This window comes from Chionomys nivalis, chromosome 9 (assembly GCF_950005125.1).
Source record: "Chionomys nivalis chromosome 9, mChiNiv1.1, whole genome shotgun sequence".
Lineage (NCBI taxonomy): Eukaryota > Metazoa > Chordata > Mammalia > Rodentia > Cricetidae > Chionomys > Chionomys nivalis.
Genome location: NC_080094.1, coordinates 16,909,413 through 16,925,350, shown reverse-complemented (window position 1 = coordinate 16,925,350; position 15,938 = coordinate 16,909,413).

The following is a 15,938-nucleotide window of genomic DNA, read 5'->3' as shown; positions in this document are numbered from 1 at the left end:
CAGTACATTTAGAAAGGATTTATTAAGTTGGCCTGTGAAACATAGTGGAACCAGTCCAACAAAGGTGTCTCACTCTGAGAGTCCTAGAGGGCAGCAATTGTTCAGTCCATGAGGCTGGGGCCTCCGCAGACCCAATCCTGCAGTGAAGGCCTGGAGGTTTCTCAGAGAGTCACAGGTCCATACATGGGAAGCCTTGAAATGCTGGTTCAAACTGAAACAGCAACAGGGTAAGTTTTTGTCTCCCCACTGCCCTGAGACAGGGTCTCTCTGTTGCTTTGGAGCCTGACCTGGAATTCGCTTTGTAGACCAGGATGGCTTTGAACTCATAGAGATCCACCTGTCTCTGCCTCCTGAGTGCTGGGATTAAAGGCATGTGCCACCCACCTCCCAGCGCAACAGGGTAAATTAATTCAGCAGAGAGGAGGAAGGACAAGCAGGGTGTGTGTGTGTGAATTCTCTTCCTTCTTCTGTATTCTTTTGAAAAAATCTGGTTTGCTACCAGGAAGTGCTGCTTACATTTGGGGTGGGTGTTCCTACATCCATTAAGAAACCCAAGATAATCTCCAATAGATGCACCTACCTGTAGGCCAACCTGATGTAGACAATTCCTCAATTGAGGTTACCCGCTCAGCTGATTGTAGGCTGTGGCGAGCCGACATTTAAAACCAATCATCACAGACAGTATGGTGTCTTACCCTAGCAACAGCGCCCTATATCTTGTGATTGCCATTTGGCTGAAGCTTCATTTCTCCTGAGCTGGATTTTGTCTGTTGCTATTATATTCACCATAGTGCTCCCCACATAAATGATACAGAAGATGAGCCGATTGCCTTGGTTCTTCCAGGCACATTCTGTGAGTCCACATCACAGTATGTCACCCAATGGCACATCTCTCCGAGTGTGCTTGCATTTTGACCACCCATACGATGATAGATCTACAAATTGTGTAATAACAGGAGTAGCTCAATAAACATCCTTTGAAGCCATAGAAATGGAGGTGCTTCTGCCATCCATGGCTGCTCCCGGTCTGCTCCACCCTGAGCTTTGAAGTCACCCCATATTTCTCCACCCCATCTCCTCGCTGGTGCAGGAAAGTGAGCCCCACTTTGCATCTGCTCTCCCTCTCCTCTCTTTGGTTTTGCATGCACTACTCGAGACCTGGGACCAGGACCCTGGATCTTGCCTCTGAACCCAGATACTGCACTTTGTCCATGTGTTACTGTGTCACCTGGACTCTAGATCTCTGCTCACCTGTGTTCAGGCATGTGGCTCTGTGGCAATTGCCATCACCATGGGCTTCATGGAGGACCCTTAACCAAGGTGGCCCAGCCATCGTGGGAAGAGAGTTAGAATTCTTGTAACTGATGGGTTCAGGGCTCAGCCCCAGTGTGGTCTTTCTTCTCCACTGCCTTGTCTGCCACCTTTAGGAGGTTGGAACAGGTCAGACTCTTGCCACTGCTTTCTCAGACAGCTGAGACACACCCACAATTACAGAAATGGTTTAGATTTGGTTTTAAAAAGACCAAAAAGCTGAGTTTCTGGAGACTATCTTCAGTTGGACTGGACCAGAACTGGCCACACAGAGGAATGATAGTCATAGTGAATGCTGTGTGTGCAAACATATGGGGTTCATGATATGTAACCTGTGTGTGCAGTGTACCTACAGGGTATGTATGCTGCATAAACATGTTTTGAATATACATTATATGCACACACAAATGTTATGTATGTTAGGTTTATAGACATATAGGTATACATATATGTATAAGATGGGTATACAAGCAGTGAACACAGATGTACATGTGATAGCTCTATGTGTATGTGAATATGTGGCACATGATATGTGACATGTGCATGTGGTACATATAATGTATAGATGTGTATTGGGTAAGTGTGGTTGACTGTATGTGGTGTATGTTTGTGTGTGTGTGTGTAACATTCATGGTATCTAGGTGTATGGTATATCTGTTACAGGAAGCTCACTTCCCATGGCTACACAGGTTGAGGACAGCTCTGGGGAGGCCCTGGCCACTCCTGACTCTGTTGGCTCTTAGCATGCGTCTCTGAGTCTAATGCTGTTACGGCCCTGAGGGAGGTACCAAAGAAAGGACACATGAGACAGCATGGTCTGGGTTCACAGAGAGCAAAAAGACTGGAGAGGAGGGAAAGAGATCCTAGGGCTGAGGGAACCATCCCTCTTCTTGGAGAGAGGAGGACAGTGTTCTGGAATTATGAGCCTGTGTGTAATTAATCCTGACTTTTTCTATTTAAAATATGTACTATGTCTTTGAGCGATTATTAAAATGAATGCATGTGGAGTCTGCAGTGGGCTGGCTGTCTTTTCAGCCCCCTCCCCGCCATCCCTCACTGGACCCTAGTCACCCAGGCCCCTATCTGGCTCTCCCTCCACCGTCAGCCTGCTATCCAGCTTTCACTGCCCCCAGGCCACAGACTTCAGGGGGAGTTATATTAGGTCATTTTGGGGACAAGACTCTCCTTCCTTTCCTTACAACTCAGCTCCAGAATTTTTGCCATGTTAGCAAATTTTGATGGATGGTGGCGCATGCTTGAGGATAAAATATTGTAATCAGGATTGTCCCCTCCCTCTTGTCCCTGGATCTGGTGCTCGCGGATTTCTGTGGAGTCAGCAGATGGATGGATGGCTTTTGCTACTGCTCTGCTAGAACGATGGGATGTGTGGCAGGAGGAGTCCTACAGCCTCCCAGCAATGGAGGGGCTGGAATAACTCAGAAACCAAGGGGCAAAGGGGGTAAGTTTAAACTGGAATAAACTGGAGACTTTCGCTATGGCTGCTTCCACAGTCATTGGTCAGATGCCCAGTCTTTGCTAATGTGCTCCATTTTGTTATCCCAACCTCCCACACGGGGCAGTGATAGTAGCCTCTTAGCTGGTGTCTCAGCTTCTATCTTGGCTCCACAAGTCCCTTCATCTAACACCAAGCCCCCACTCTAATACTTGCCATGACTCTGTTGCCTGTAGTCCTGGTTTGTTTTCTATGGCTATGGTAAAACACCATGACCAAAACCAATCTGGGGGCGAAAGTGCTGGATTCTCTAGCAGATAGGGCGAGGCAGAGCCAGTTCAGCTGATCTCTACCTGGGGCAGCACCTGGGAGAAACACACACTGAACTGGGATTCTGTCGAAGCAGGATCTCACTTTATTGCAGCAGGGTAGGAACTTATATAGGGCTGAGGTAGTGGGCGGGAGCCTTGGGATGGGGTAGGTGGAGTAAGGAATAAGGGCCAATAGTATCCTGCCACATCAGCAGTGGCTGGGCAGAGGCGGGCCTAAGTCAGGCTGTGCTGGGTCACTCCTCTCCAAACTCAAGTTAGGCTTAGGAAGTTACACTGGGCCTCATGAGGCCCAACAGAAAGGGTTTATTTGGCTTACACTTCCATGTCATGGTCCATCTCTGAAGGAGGTCAGGGTAGGAGCCCAGAGGCAGGAACTGAAGCAGAGCCACGGAAGAGTGCTGGCTTATTCTCATGGCTTGCTCGCCCTGCTTTCTTACACCTTCCAGGACCACCTTCTCAGGGGTGGCACTGCCCATAGTGGGATGGGCCCTCTCTTAAATCGTTTATCAAGAAAATGCCCTGTGAGTTTCCCTACAAATAATCTGATAGAAGCAGTTTCTCAATTGAGGCTTCCTTTTCCCAGATAACTGTAGCTTGAGTCAAGTTAGATGCACACACTTATACGCTGAAAAAAGACCACACCTACCTCCATTTCTCCCTCTAACTCCACTCATGCTCACCAATATATGCTCTTCCAAGCTTCTTATTTCCTTTTGTTTGTTTATAAAACCACCCACGAAGTCTGGTGAGTGCTACCCTGTGCACCTAGGTGTGAGGCCATGTCGGGGTGAGGGAAACACAAGAAACCAGTGATCAACAACACTCTTAAAAGAGAATGATTCATTCTTCCCAAGAGACTTTCGGCTACCAAAGCTCCTCAGTAAAGATGGGGCCTGAGATCATCTGCACCATCTATGCTGTGGTTCTGGCTCTTGCTCTTATGCAGATTTTCTGTAGGGAAAACCACAGCTGCCGCGAGTCCTTGAGTGTGACAACCATGTCATCTGTAGACGAGCAATTCACAACCCTCCTCTCCATTCTCCATCCTGCCTGCTTTCCCTCGATGTTCCTGGAGCCTTGGTTGAGCACAGGCTGATACAGATGTCCTCCGTAGCATTGGCCACTCAGCCTCTTAGTCTCACACCCTGGCCAGGCATCCGTCTTTACACTGACTGCTGTCCACTGTAAAAAGATGCTTCTGTGGCCAAGGATGAGAGCAGCCCGGGAATATGGGTACAAGCATAAATATGTAGAAGGCACTTTGGGATCACGACTATTTAGCAAAATTAGAACAGCAGGCTCTACCCTAGGGCCTATGACTCCCTCAGCCTTGGCATTTTGCCCAGGTTTGCAGTACCAGATGTGAATTCCATTGAGTGGTCCAGGCCTCAAGCCCAATCAGAAAATGTAGTTACTCTGTCATGGTCATGCCACTATTGCACCAATATGAAGGTATTGTCTTGCATGTTAGTATTGCACCATGCAAGGTCTGGTGTTGGGTAAGACTGTTGGAGTATCCTGCACTTCAGGTTGCAGGCTGCCGTGTCATGGAGGACCCCCTTTCCAGCAGGACTCCCTCGCTAACTGGACAGTCTGGATGCCTATCTATGATCTTTGACATAGATTCCTGCAGATGCTCCCCCTCTGCTGCCCATAGGATAATTAGGTTTGGGGCTCCCAGCTGAATGGTAGGACTGTGCTGCCAAACGCAAATTAGGTGCTGCCTCAGCTGCTGGTCCCACCCTACTAGACACCTCCCCTCACTCAGGGATAAAGCTGAGCTGGAACACTGAAGCAGTCTTCTCTGTACTCACAGGCTGGACCTAACCTTGCTTGCCACTTCTGTTCCTTTTGTCCTCCTTGACCTGGTGGCATATAGACCAGACAGCCGGGGAATGAGAGACCTCACCTAAGACTATTGATATCTTTTCTCCCCTGTAGCCTTCATAGAACCTTCCAGCACTAGGAAAGCTAGTCAGCAGGGAGGGAGTTTCCTGGTCAGTTTGGGCTCAATTTCTCTATGTCCTGAAGCTAAAGTGGGTAGTGTCCTAAGCAATAGGGTCTTACTATGTAGTTATGGTAGGTAACCAAGATCAATGGCAATAGATTTTTATTTTGGAGACCTCTAGGGCCTCCCTGACAAGGGAGGGAGGTAGTGAGTCATTGGTCATCAGGCTTGAGGTTTGGTAACCTCAGCCCACTTGCTGTCCCTTTTCTGTTTTCTGAGAGCCAATGCATTATGACTAAGCTGCTTTGTGTTCCTGCTGCCGGGGCTTCTTTCTTCCCTTACATTGCTTTATGTGAGGTATTTGGTCACAGCAACAAGCAAAGTAAGGAATGCAAGGTACATTCTAAATGGAGGGAAGAACTGGAGTCAGCAATATCCTCCAGATAGAATAGCTTTGGGAATAGGAAACTGCAGAACAGATTAAGCTTAAACCTGCTTGGTGCCTGCTCTGTGGTTTAGGAGCAGGGGCACATGGTATAGAATGCAAAGATCCATATTCATGTCCATAAACATTGGAGCTTCCTAACCATATGCCATATAACTCCTGAAACAATCAGAACTTCGGTTTCCTTTGTCACAGAGTGGAAACTCTCATTCAGTTGCTTACGAGGAAATCTGTGTCAAAAGCCTAAATGGAGGAAGGTGGCCATCGGAACAGCACTCATCAGTGGTCAGCAAGTTGGGGACATGGGGACATGAGGCTGTGGACCATCAGGACCTCGGCCCTACTCAAACTGCCACTGGGTGGCGAGCTCTCCGAACTCACCAGCCTGGGCTTACCCGTGCATTCCAGGTCCTCACTGCCGGCTCTGCCCATCAAGGTACACCCCACCAGACCCTTACAGGACCCCCAGGGCATAGTACTTCACAGAGAGCCGGGGAGGAGCCAGACTGGAGAGAGAGCAGCAGACATTGTTTGTTAGGGGCAACACACAGGCTCAAGGCTGAAACACGAAGTAAGGTGTTTACCAAATAAGTGTGGTTTTCAGCCCACATCTGCTTCACATGTTTTTCTTACTCCGGAGACTACAGAAATGATCTGCTTGTCTCTTGCAGGCGTCCTCCAGGATGTGGGAATCACTTAGATTAACTAGTTAAAGCCATCAGAATGGTGTTTGTTAAAATGAGAGTTTTTATGTGTTGACCACATAAATATTCATGACTTCCAGACTGTGCCCAAGTACAGACCCCTGTTTCTGCTTCTGCCAAGGAGAAAGCTTCAGCGGTGCCAGGATGCAGCCTGTGTTATCTTCCTGACCCTGTGCTGACCCCAGAAAGCGGGCCTCAGCCATGCCAGGGTTCTCAGCAGCAGCTGCCGCCACTGGAGCTGATTTTCTTGCTGGCCTCTGCAGAGCTAGCTTGTGGCCTACTTTCCACTCTGCTTCCAAGCACCCTGGGTTCTGGCTTTATCCATCAAACCTGTGTCTTTTTTTTTTTTTTTTTTTTTTGAGAGAGAGATAGAAATTGATTTGAAAATGTCAAACCTTATCAACTGGCAGCTGTCACAGCAGGACAGATATTTTATTGGATACTGTAGATGTTTGATCTCACCAAGGCCCTTCTCCTGGCTCCATGGGGTCACCAACCTACCTACAAACTTCCTCATGGGGCCTATTATAGAAGGAGGCAGAGTCACTAAGTGGCCAACTGGCTCAGCTACTAGATTTCTTTTATTTATTCTTTTTAAATCCTAGTTCTTGTACTGATGGCTGTGTGGCTTTGGTGGAAGTTATTAACATCTCTGAGCTTTATGAGTCCCTTCAGGAGAAAGCATAACGGATGGACTTTGTAGGGTTGTAAGAGTTAAGCAATAATCCATGTAATCCATTTATAAAACATGGAAAACATTAGAGCAACATGATAGAAAATAACCACATCGTAGCTGCTGGTCATTTGACTAGACGTGGAGGTGGGTTGTCAACAAGGCTGACTGGGGGAAGGAAGGCTCACACTAGGTGGACAGAGTAACAGATGCTTCTCTAGAGCCTGGCGTCTTAGCTCTGCCCTCTTCAGCTTCAGGGTTTCGGCATTTACCCTGGCACTCAGTTTCACCTTGAAGATGGAGATGAGAATCACAATAATTGACAAACCACCTTGTGCTTGGTAATGCACTGTGAAGCAGCGGGTTTGTTTTTTTTTTTTTTTTTATCATATCCACAAAAGGTCATTCTGTGATACTGAGTGGAAAATGCTAAATGCCAAATGTGTAGGGCAGAGACAGTATCAGCATGGAGAGGGACATGTTGGTCAGGGATTGTCATCAAAGGCCCCTTGGAAGTGAGAGGGTGAAATCGGCCTTTTGGAAGCAGCAGGCTTTGGGGAGCCCAGAGAAGATTGCTGAGTGCATGCAGGACCAGGATGAAGATGGAGGTGGAGCTTGACACAGGCCTGTATTTAATAACAGAGTTCTACCATAATTCTGTACAACTCAGAGAACCAGCCAACTCATGAAAATCGGGTGTCAAGTGACCTAGGCGTCAATAAATCCTCAGCCTCTAGAAAGAAGTATGGCTCATAGGGGCTGAGAGTTGAGACACAAATGCAAGGTAGGGCTTATGTACTGGCCAAGTGATGGGCGACAATGAGCAGGGCTGGGGAGTTAGTGCAAGGGACAAAAGTAGACAGGCACATGGGCTTCTTTGGAAGGACACACGGATTTAGTTATTGGCTCATTAATTCACGTGTGTTAGTCTCTAGGAATATAACAGTAAACTAAGCTAGCAGAAAAAGGTGCTGATGTAGCTTAAGTGCTGGTGGGAGGTGGAAGTCAGGGGAAGAAGGCAAGTAATGAGGACAGTTCTCAGTTCCTGCCTGAGGGGACAGTGGCACCTGACTCACCCTGCAGTTTTGAGACTCTTAGTCACCAGCTGCTAAGGTTCATGGCCTTGCCTGGATGACCCCAGATCCATGGCTACTTTGCTAGGCCCGAGGTCCTCTTCTGGACTTTCTTTCCCTGTGCATTTTGTGTTGTGTTCTTTGCATCCCTGTGCACGGGACTGACAGGATTAAAAGGGGTGGATTCTTCCTGTCTACGTTAAGAGGCTCAGAGGTTAGTTTTTTTACAGCATCCTTTTAATCTTTTATGTAGATTCAGGTGGTGTGAGGATTTCAGAAGGCTTCTTGGGCTCGGGAGATGCTATAGCATAAAGCTTTTGTGTACTATAAAGATTTATCACTCATATTGATATAATAAAATGCTGATTGGCCAGTAGCCAGGCAGGAAGTATAGGTGGGGCAACCAGATTAAGAGAATTCTGGGAAGAGGAAATGCAGAGATGCAGTCACCAGACAAATGCAGAGGAAATAAGATGAGAATGTCTCCCTGAGAAAAGGAACAGGCGGGGCAGAAACTTCTGTCTACAGGGAGACAATTCCCTTGGTAAAATACATACTGCACAAGACCTGAATTTAATCTCTAAAACCCATGTAAAAAAAGCCAAGTGCGGTGGCACATGCTTGCAATAGTAGCACTGGGCACACAGAGACAGCCAATCCCTGAGGCTTGTTGACCAGTCAGCCTAGCCTAACCAGAGAGCCCCAGGTCAATGAGAGACACTGTCTCAGGAAGTCACGGGGGATGACACTTATGTAATGCCATTTAAAGTTGATATGCACATGCACATGTATACGTGACTACATACATACTCTGCCTCAACACATAAGAGCAGTCTTCCTTATGATGCTCAGCAAGGCGGTACTGACGATTGAACGAACATGCTAAACGCCTTGCTGGGATGGGAAATCTGGCATTCTGGCCTGAGTTTGGCAGCATGTGGCAGCTCCCTAGTAGAATTTGTCTTTACAGAGATCTAATCTGGATAGGCGGTCAAGCTTCCATTGCACTCTCTGTGTGCCTTGATCCAAATGCTTCCTTCTATATTCTACTGTGTAAGAGTGTCTTGTTGACCCAGGCAATAGCCCATGAACTGCTGCAAGAGGGGGAGGCGTGCTAGGGGAAAATACAACGGGACAGAGCGGGAGAAACTCCTGTGAGTTTGGCACCGGTGTCATGACGACAGTCCATCTGGAGTCTGTGCTCCAGGTGCCCTTGGGAGATGGCTAGTGCCTTGTGGAGTGTCTGGCACCAGCTGGTGGGCCACCTTCAGCTTCCTGCTGGGAGAATCCATGGTAGAAGCCTCTCACTTCGAGTTATAAACGAGCCCGGTGAACATAATTTGAGCAATTACTGATGTTCAGTAATTATGCTAATGCCGACTCACAAAGGTCTGCTATTTGCTCAGCATGTTCTGTGCAAATTATCTCTTTCCCGCTCTAACAGTGTTTTCTCTCTACAGTTAGGGTTTGCATGTCACGTTAAGTGACGTTTGCATCTCCGGGCTTGTCAAGACACCAGGATTAGAGCTGAGTTTATGTAACCATTGTATGACAAGACTTTCTTTTTTCTCTTTTGATGAGAAGGAAAGGTTTTGAACAAAGGATAAAGGGGTAGGGTATGGAGTCCCGGAGGCTGGTAGGAAAGTTAAGGTTTCGGGTAAAGCAAGCCTCTCAGGGTTGTGAGAGCTAGACACTACACTTAGATTATTCTGGTCTCTGTTTTGAACACAGCAACAGTGCTTTGCTTGGCTCAAGAGGGTCAAGTACATTCTGAGTCTGTGTCAAGTGGGAAGAACACTTAGGCATCATTGTCAAGAGTAATTCTCAAGGTATGCTCATGAGAGAGGCCAACTCTTGGTCTCCACCCGACTGACTTCATTTTAACAGTCCTCTGTGTTTCAGCAAGTCCTCCCAGATGCTGCTGCTGCACACTTGGATTTGAGAATTACAGGCTAGGTCCTTGATATGGACTCCAGGTCAGTAGTATGAGCATCATGTAGGAACTTATTTCCAAGGCAACGTCCTCAGACCACACCCAGACTCCCTAAGTCAGAGCCAGAATCTTAGCTAGACACCCTGGTGATTTGTGTGACTAAACCCAGTTCTGATCCAAATGCTTTTGCTCACTGTTGGAAGGAGGTAAAATGGCTTGATGGCTGCCTTGTTATTTAGTGGCAGAACAGGATTGTGATGACTCCTACTGACTTAGTAGCCAACAATTATGTGTGCCTACTGAGATCTCTGCCTTAGAGCTACCATCATTTAATGAGAGCTTACTTTGTGCCCAGCATTGACCCCTAGGATTTTCTGTTTAATTCTCACATATTCCAATGAAGTAGCTACGGAAGTTTACTTGTCTCGTATAGAGGTTTAGCAAGATGATGTAAGAATTGATTAAGGCAGGAAATCATGCAAAGTATGCATATCTGTGACATTCATTTTAAACTAAACATATAGTTGTATGTGCATTCACTGAAATTTTGAAAAGAGAGGATCAAGACCTTTCTCTTTTTACTACTTTAAGTTTACATATGAATGTTATGACATTTCATTTGTCTTTCTTCAAAGCCGGCAAAAGTTTAAGACGTGAAACAATGTGAAGGTAAAATCTTTCCAGAATTTTCCCCTAACTTTATATTTTTCCCAAAATCCTAGTTCTGTAGAATTTTAAGTTTTTATATTTATTTTTGAAAAGAATAGCAAAAGGCGATTTGTTTCGTGCAAAACATTAAAACTCAGTGTTTAGACACATCGACTCTTCCAAATAGTATTTCATGAGACTTGTGAATGGTCTAGCAAACCTAATTGGTGGAAGCAAACTTTGAGCAATACAAAAATAAATAGCCCAACTATGAAACGAAGGTACAGGTGCTGAGAGATGGCTCACTGGTTAAGAGCACCAGCTACTCTTCCAGAGTATCCAAGTTCAGTCCCCAGCACCCATGTCGAGCAACTCACAATCGTCTGTAGTCCCAGCTCCAGGGCATCTGACACCCTCTTCGAGCCTCTATCGATACTTGCAAGAATGTAGCATGCGCACACACACACACATGTATACACATGCACATATGCACACATATAAATAAAATAATAACTCTTTAACAAGCATGAATAAATGGACATGTTAGAGCAGAGTGCTGGTTCTAAGCACCGTAGTGCTGTGGATGCTGACAAGTGCTTTACAGAGAGAAGGACAATGCTGAGCTCTTAGCCCATATTATTAACCACTCCACAGGGTTAAAAAAGATTCAGGACTCTTATGAATCACATAGTTAGGAAGAACTGGTTCTGGAAGCTATATCCAAGCAGGCTGAATTCTGAACCCATACTACCCACTCTTGACTTTCTCTTTGGGTTGAAAAATAGATAACCTAGCATTTAATGCTTAAATTTCCCTTTGTATTTTATTTAATGTGTATGCGTGTTTGCCTGTACATATGCATGTGCACCATGTGTATGCTTGGTGTTTGTGGAGGCCAGAAGAGGGCATCAGATCCCCTGGAACTGGAGTTACAGACCTCTGTGAGCTGCTGGGATCCAGCCCTGGTCCTCTACAAGAGCAATGAGTGCCGTTAATGGCCGAGCAACATTTCCAGCCTCCAGTCATTTAATCTTGAAATAGTATAAATACCTCTTTTGACATAATTATAACTGCCCACAGTTTTCTCTTCTCTACTTTCTGCTCTCTCCCCTTGCTCTGTGTTTACTTTGCCAAGAGGATTTGCTGTTCCTGACAGATGAAGCAATTGCAATGGAGGCATTAATTGATTTAAATATCTGGGCATCAGTATTCTCTGACAGAGCATTGCTGTATAGTGTCATGCAGTGGAGGACTGCATAAGGAAGGAAACAGCTTTGGAGGGAGGACCCAATTAGATGGCAAGTTTATTTGTGCCTCCATGGATAGTATGTATTTCTCCTCCTCCCGTCATGTCCCTCTTCGCATCTCATTCACACTCCTCAGTGAAGGCAAACACAAAGTAATCCCACACTAGCTCAAAATTGAGTATAATAAAGGGTTTTTTTTTTATTTAGGGGAACTCACAGATCACAGGCCTCTGCATGAGTGGGGAAACAGGAACAGAACCCAGCATTCAGGTGTGAGAGCAGAGAGAGAGAGAGAGCGTGCGTGAGCAAGCAGGCCTGCACCTCTTTGGTACTCAAGACCGCGCCCAACCGGTCCGTCTCTCAAAGGCCATTGGCTGAAGGAAGTTCCCCATCACCTCAGTTTATGAAGTGTTATATATACATACCCCGTAGTTCTGATTCTGATATTGCTTTTATGTCTCATCTCTTTTTATGCGATTCGTCGACCTTTCTGTCTCCTCTGTAAAACAGGGATACGAATATTCATGATTTATCTATTAGAGCTGAAGTGAGTGGGATCGTGTAAGCTCAGGCACGCTGTACACCCCCTGAAAGACTTAGCTATTGTCTGTCCAATCCCCCTTCCCTGGGTAAATAATGAGAGTATTAGTTAGATAGATTTGAGGCTAAACTTCTGTTCTAACTCTATTTTTTTTCCTCTATGATTCTACCCTGGTAGCTGAATGCAGGAAATGACCAGTGTGTATCAGCTGAAGGTTGAATCAACAAATCACAGGCCAGACAGTGGTTTTAGTGAGAGGCTTCTGCATGTCGGGGTAGTATATGGACAAGGATTGCATCTCTGTATCAAAGCCTTCTTTACTTTTGCCATTTCAAAGAATTCTGTCTCTCTATTTGTAATTGCCTATGTTCTTTACATGGTCAAGTACAGACTTTCTGAACTGTGTTTTCAAGGGGCTCTGTGTTCCTCTAAATTTCTTAGAAAAATGCCCACAGACAGTTACTTGCATTCTCTTTCCAGGATCCGAGTGTCCTGTGATCTGAGGCTCTTGTGTCTCTTGACTTCTGCTGGGTCCCACTGTGGTTTGATAGCCCTGGGCTGTTTGGAAGAAACAATAATTTCTAGATTTGTCTTTTAACTGAAAAAGAAAAAAAAAACTCGTAGCTGCTTGTGCAAGGGACTTCATACTGTGGAGGAAGGAACGTAGTGGGGAGATAGCAGAGATTGAGAGAGGTGACCAGTATAAGTAGGAGCTCCAGCAAGCAGTCCTGGCATCCTGGGGCAGATGGGAGATGCCAAGGGAATCACTCAACAGCTTGTTGGCCTCTTCCTCTGACTTTACGAAATCTGGGCTAAGTTGAGACTCCTGTTTGCATGCAGGGAATAAGCCAGTCATTTCTGCCTTAGGTGTTTGTGCCAAACAACTTTAAAGAACCTCTTTGTGCCCCAGATCTCTCCACCCTCCAGTCCAGTCTCCTTCCAGGAGGCAGACACTTAGGTATTATATATCAGGTGCCAGTGCCCAGTGCTTCTGCCATGTGAGTGCGTGCACTGAGCCATGGCAAGTTATGAGGGTGGGGAAGGATTGCTTAAAAATGGATCAGGGACCTTAATGTGAGACCTGAAACTCTGAAACTACTTGTAAAAAAAAGGTAGAGAAAACGTTTCTTGATATAGACATAGGCAAGGACTCCAATAGCACAGGAAATAACCCCAAGAACTGACAAATAGGATTGCATAAAATTAAAAAGCTTTGGAAGAGCAAAGGGAATAATTAGCAGAGCAAAGAGTCAGCCTTCAGAATGAATGAAATAGTTCACAATTACTCATCTGATGAGGGATTAATTTCCAAAATATTTTAAAAGTTCAAAAACCTACATACTCCCAAATACCAAATAATCCCATCAATAACTGGATGAATAAAATGAACATTATACTTCTCAAAAGATGAAGCACAAATGGCCAATAATTATATGAAAAACCCAAAAGTATTCAACATCCTCAGACATCAGGAGAATTCAAATCAAACTGCAGTGAGATGTCATCTCAACCCAGTTAGAATGACTATCATTATGAACACGGCAATGACAAATGCTGACTCGTTGGTAGGAGGTCGCGAGAGGACCCCTTTTAACCTTCTGGTAAAAATGTGACCTTGTGCAGCTACAGTGGAAATCAGTCCAGAGGTCCCCTGGAGAACGAAAAAAATACAGCTGCCATGGGATGTAGTAGCTACAGCACTCCTGAGCCTGTATCTAAAGGGAATGTAAGCTTATCATAGAGATACATGTACAGCCATGCTCGCTGCTGCCCTAGCTACAGTGCCTTTGTAACCATTCGCTGCAATAAAAGAATAAATAAATTGTGCTATATTAAAGATACTTTTAAAATTATTTATTTATTCTCTCTCTCTTTGTGTGTGTGTGTGTGTGTGTGTGTGTGTTGTGTATGCACATGGAGGCCCAGGTTCAATGTGTTTCCTCACTTAGTCTCTACCTTTATTTTTTGGTCTCCCCATCATCCCAAGGCCCATCCATTTGTCTATGTGAGCTGACTGGTGAGACCAGGGGATCTTCCTGCCTTCAGAGGCCTCCAGAATCCCTCAGTCTTCCCAGGGTAGGATTATAGGCATTGTGCCACTCTTCTTGGTGTTATATATGGGTGCTGGGGACATGAATTATTCATTTCATCTACACTTGTTCCTTGACTTTTCTGTCCTGTCTGTGAAATGGGGATACTAGGAGTCCTTGTCTACTCACTAGAGGTGCCAATGTATGTGAAAGGAAAATGTTGGACACAGTCCTTGGTATGCTGTAAATGCCCAATAAGTAAGGTGTTATAGGAACAGAACAAAATTATGCCATATTCAGGAAAATGGATGGAACCGGAATAACCATATTAGGTAAAATAAACTAGACTTACAAAGGCAAATATTGCATGTATACTTTTACGTGAGTACATGAGGGACCCATCTCTCTCTCTCTCTCTCTCTCTCTTTCTCTCTCTCTCTCTCTCTCTCTCTCTCTCTCTGTGTGTGTGTGTGTGTGTCTGGAAGTACAAGCAAAACTAATTCAAAGGGGGAAGGAGAATAGGAGGGGTCATGGGAGAGGTAAAGGGGATGAGTGGTCAGAGTACATAATCTACTTGAATGAAAGGGTCATTATGGAATCTGTCACTTTGTACTATGAATATATACTATTAAAATATTTTTGAAGTGGAGAGGGAGGAGGATGTGGTCCTTTGGTTGTACTGTCTCAGCATGGCTGTGCCCTTAACTGGATGTCCGTGATGCCCGTGTCCCTCCCAAGGCTGCCCCCTTGGTTTACTTTCTACTTTTAGTATTTGATCTCTCCATCATTATTTTTTTGTGTCTAGAAAGGACAATAGCTATACTGTTACTAATCTTAGGAACTGGTTCTAAAGTTTATCAAAGACTATGTAAGTGAGGCCACTCAAAGTTTCCCTATAATCTTCCCACACTTCAAAAAAAATATTTGATTGTCGGTACCGGGCAGTGGGGTAAATGCCTTTAATCCCAGCACTTAGGAGACAGAGGCAGGTGAATCTCTGTGAGTTTGAGACCAGCCTGATCTACAGAGTGAATGCCAGGGCATGCTCCAAAGCTACAGAGAGAAACTCTGTCTTGAAAAACCAAAAAATATTTAATTATTGTGTGTATGTGTCTATATGTCTTTGTGAGCATGTGTGTACATGGTGTATGTGCTGGTGCACACACCTATGTGCAAGGAGGCTAGAAGAAGGTGTTGGCAACCTCAGAGCCTAAGTTACTGATGCTTGCAGGATGCCTGACTTCTTACTGGGTACTGGGGTTCAACCTTTGGGCCTCATAATTTTGTAGCCAAGTTACTTGACCGAGATCCAGCTCTCCAGGGCCTGCTGCACACCACTTTGTAAATGCTTCTTCCATTGGATGGTCTTCAGTTGACCCATTATGAAGGAACCTTTGCTTCCTGCTTGGTTCCAGCTGTGACCGTGTCTCAGTGCTCTGCCTCTGTGGGAAGATGACAGTAAGAAAGCTGGAAGGGAGATATCAACAAGTGACAAAAAATAATGTTGTTGGGTTTGTAAGAGTTGGCTTAATTGTGAGTGACAGGAAACTATCTTGGCTCACTTGAGCAGAAAAGGATTTCATTGGTGGGATATTAAATA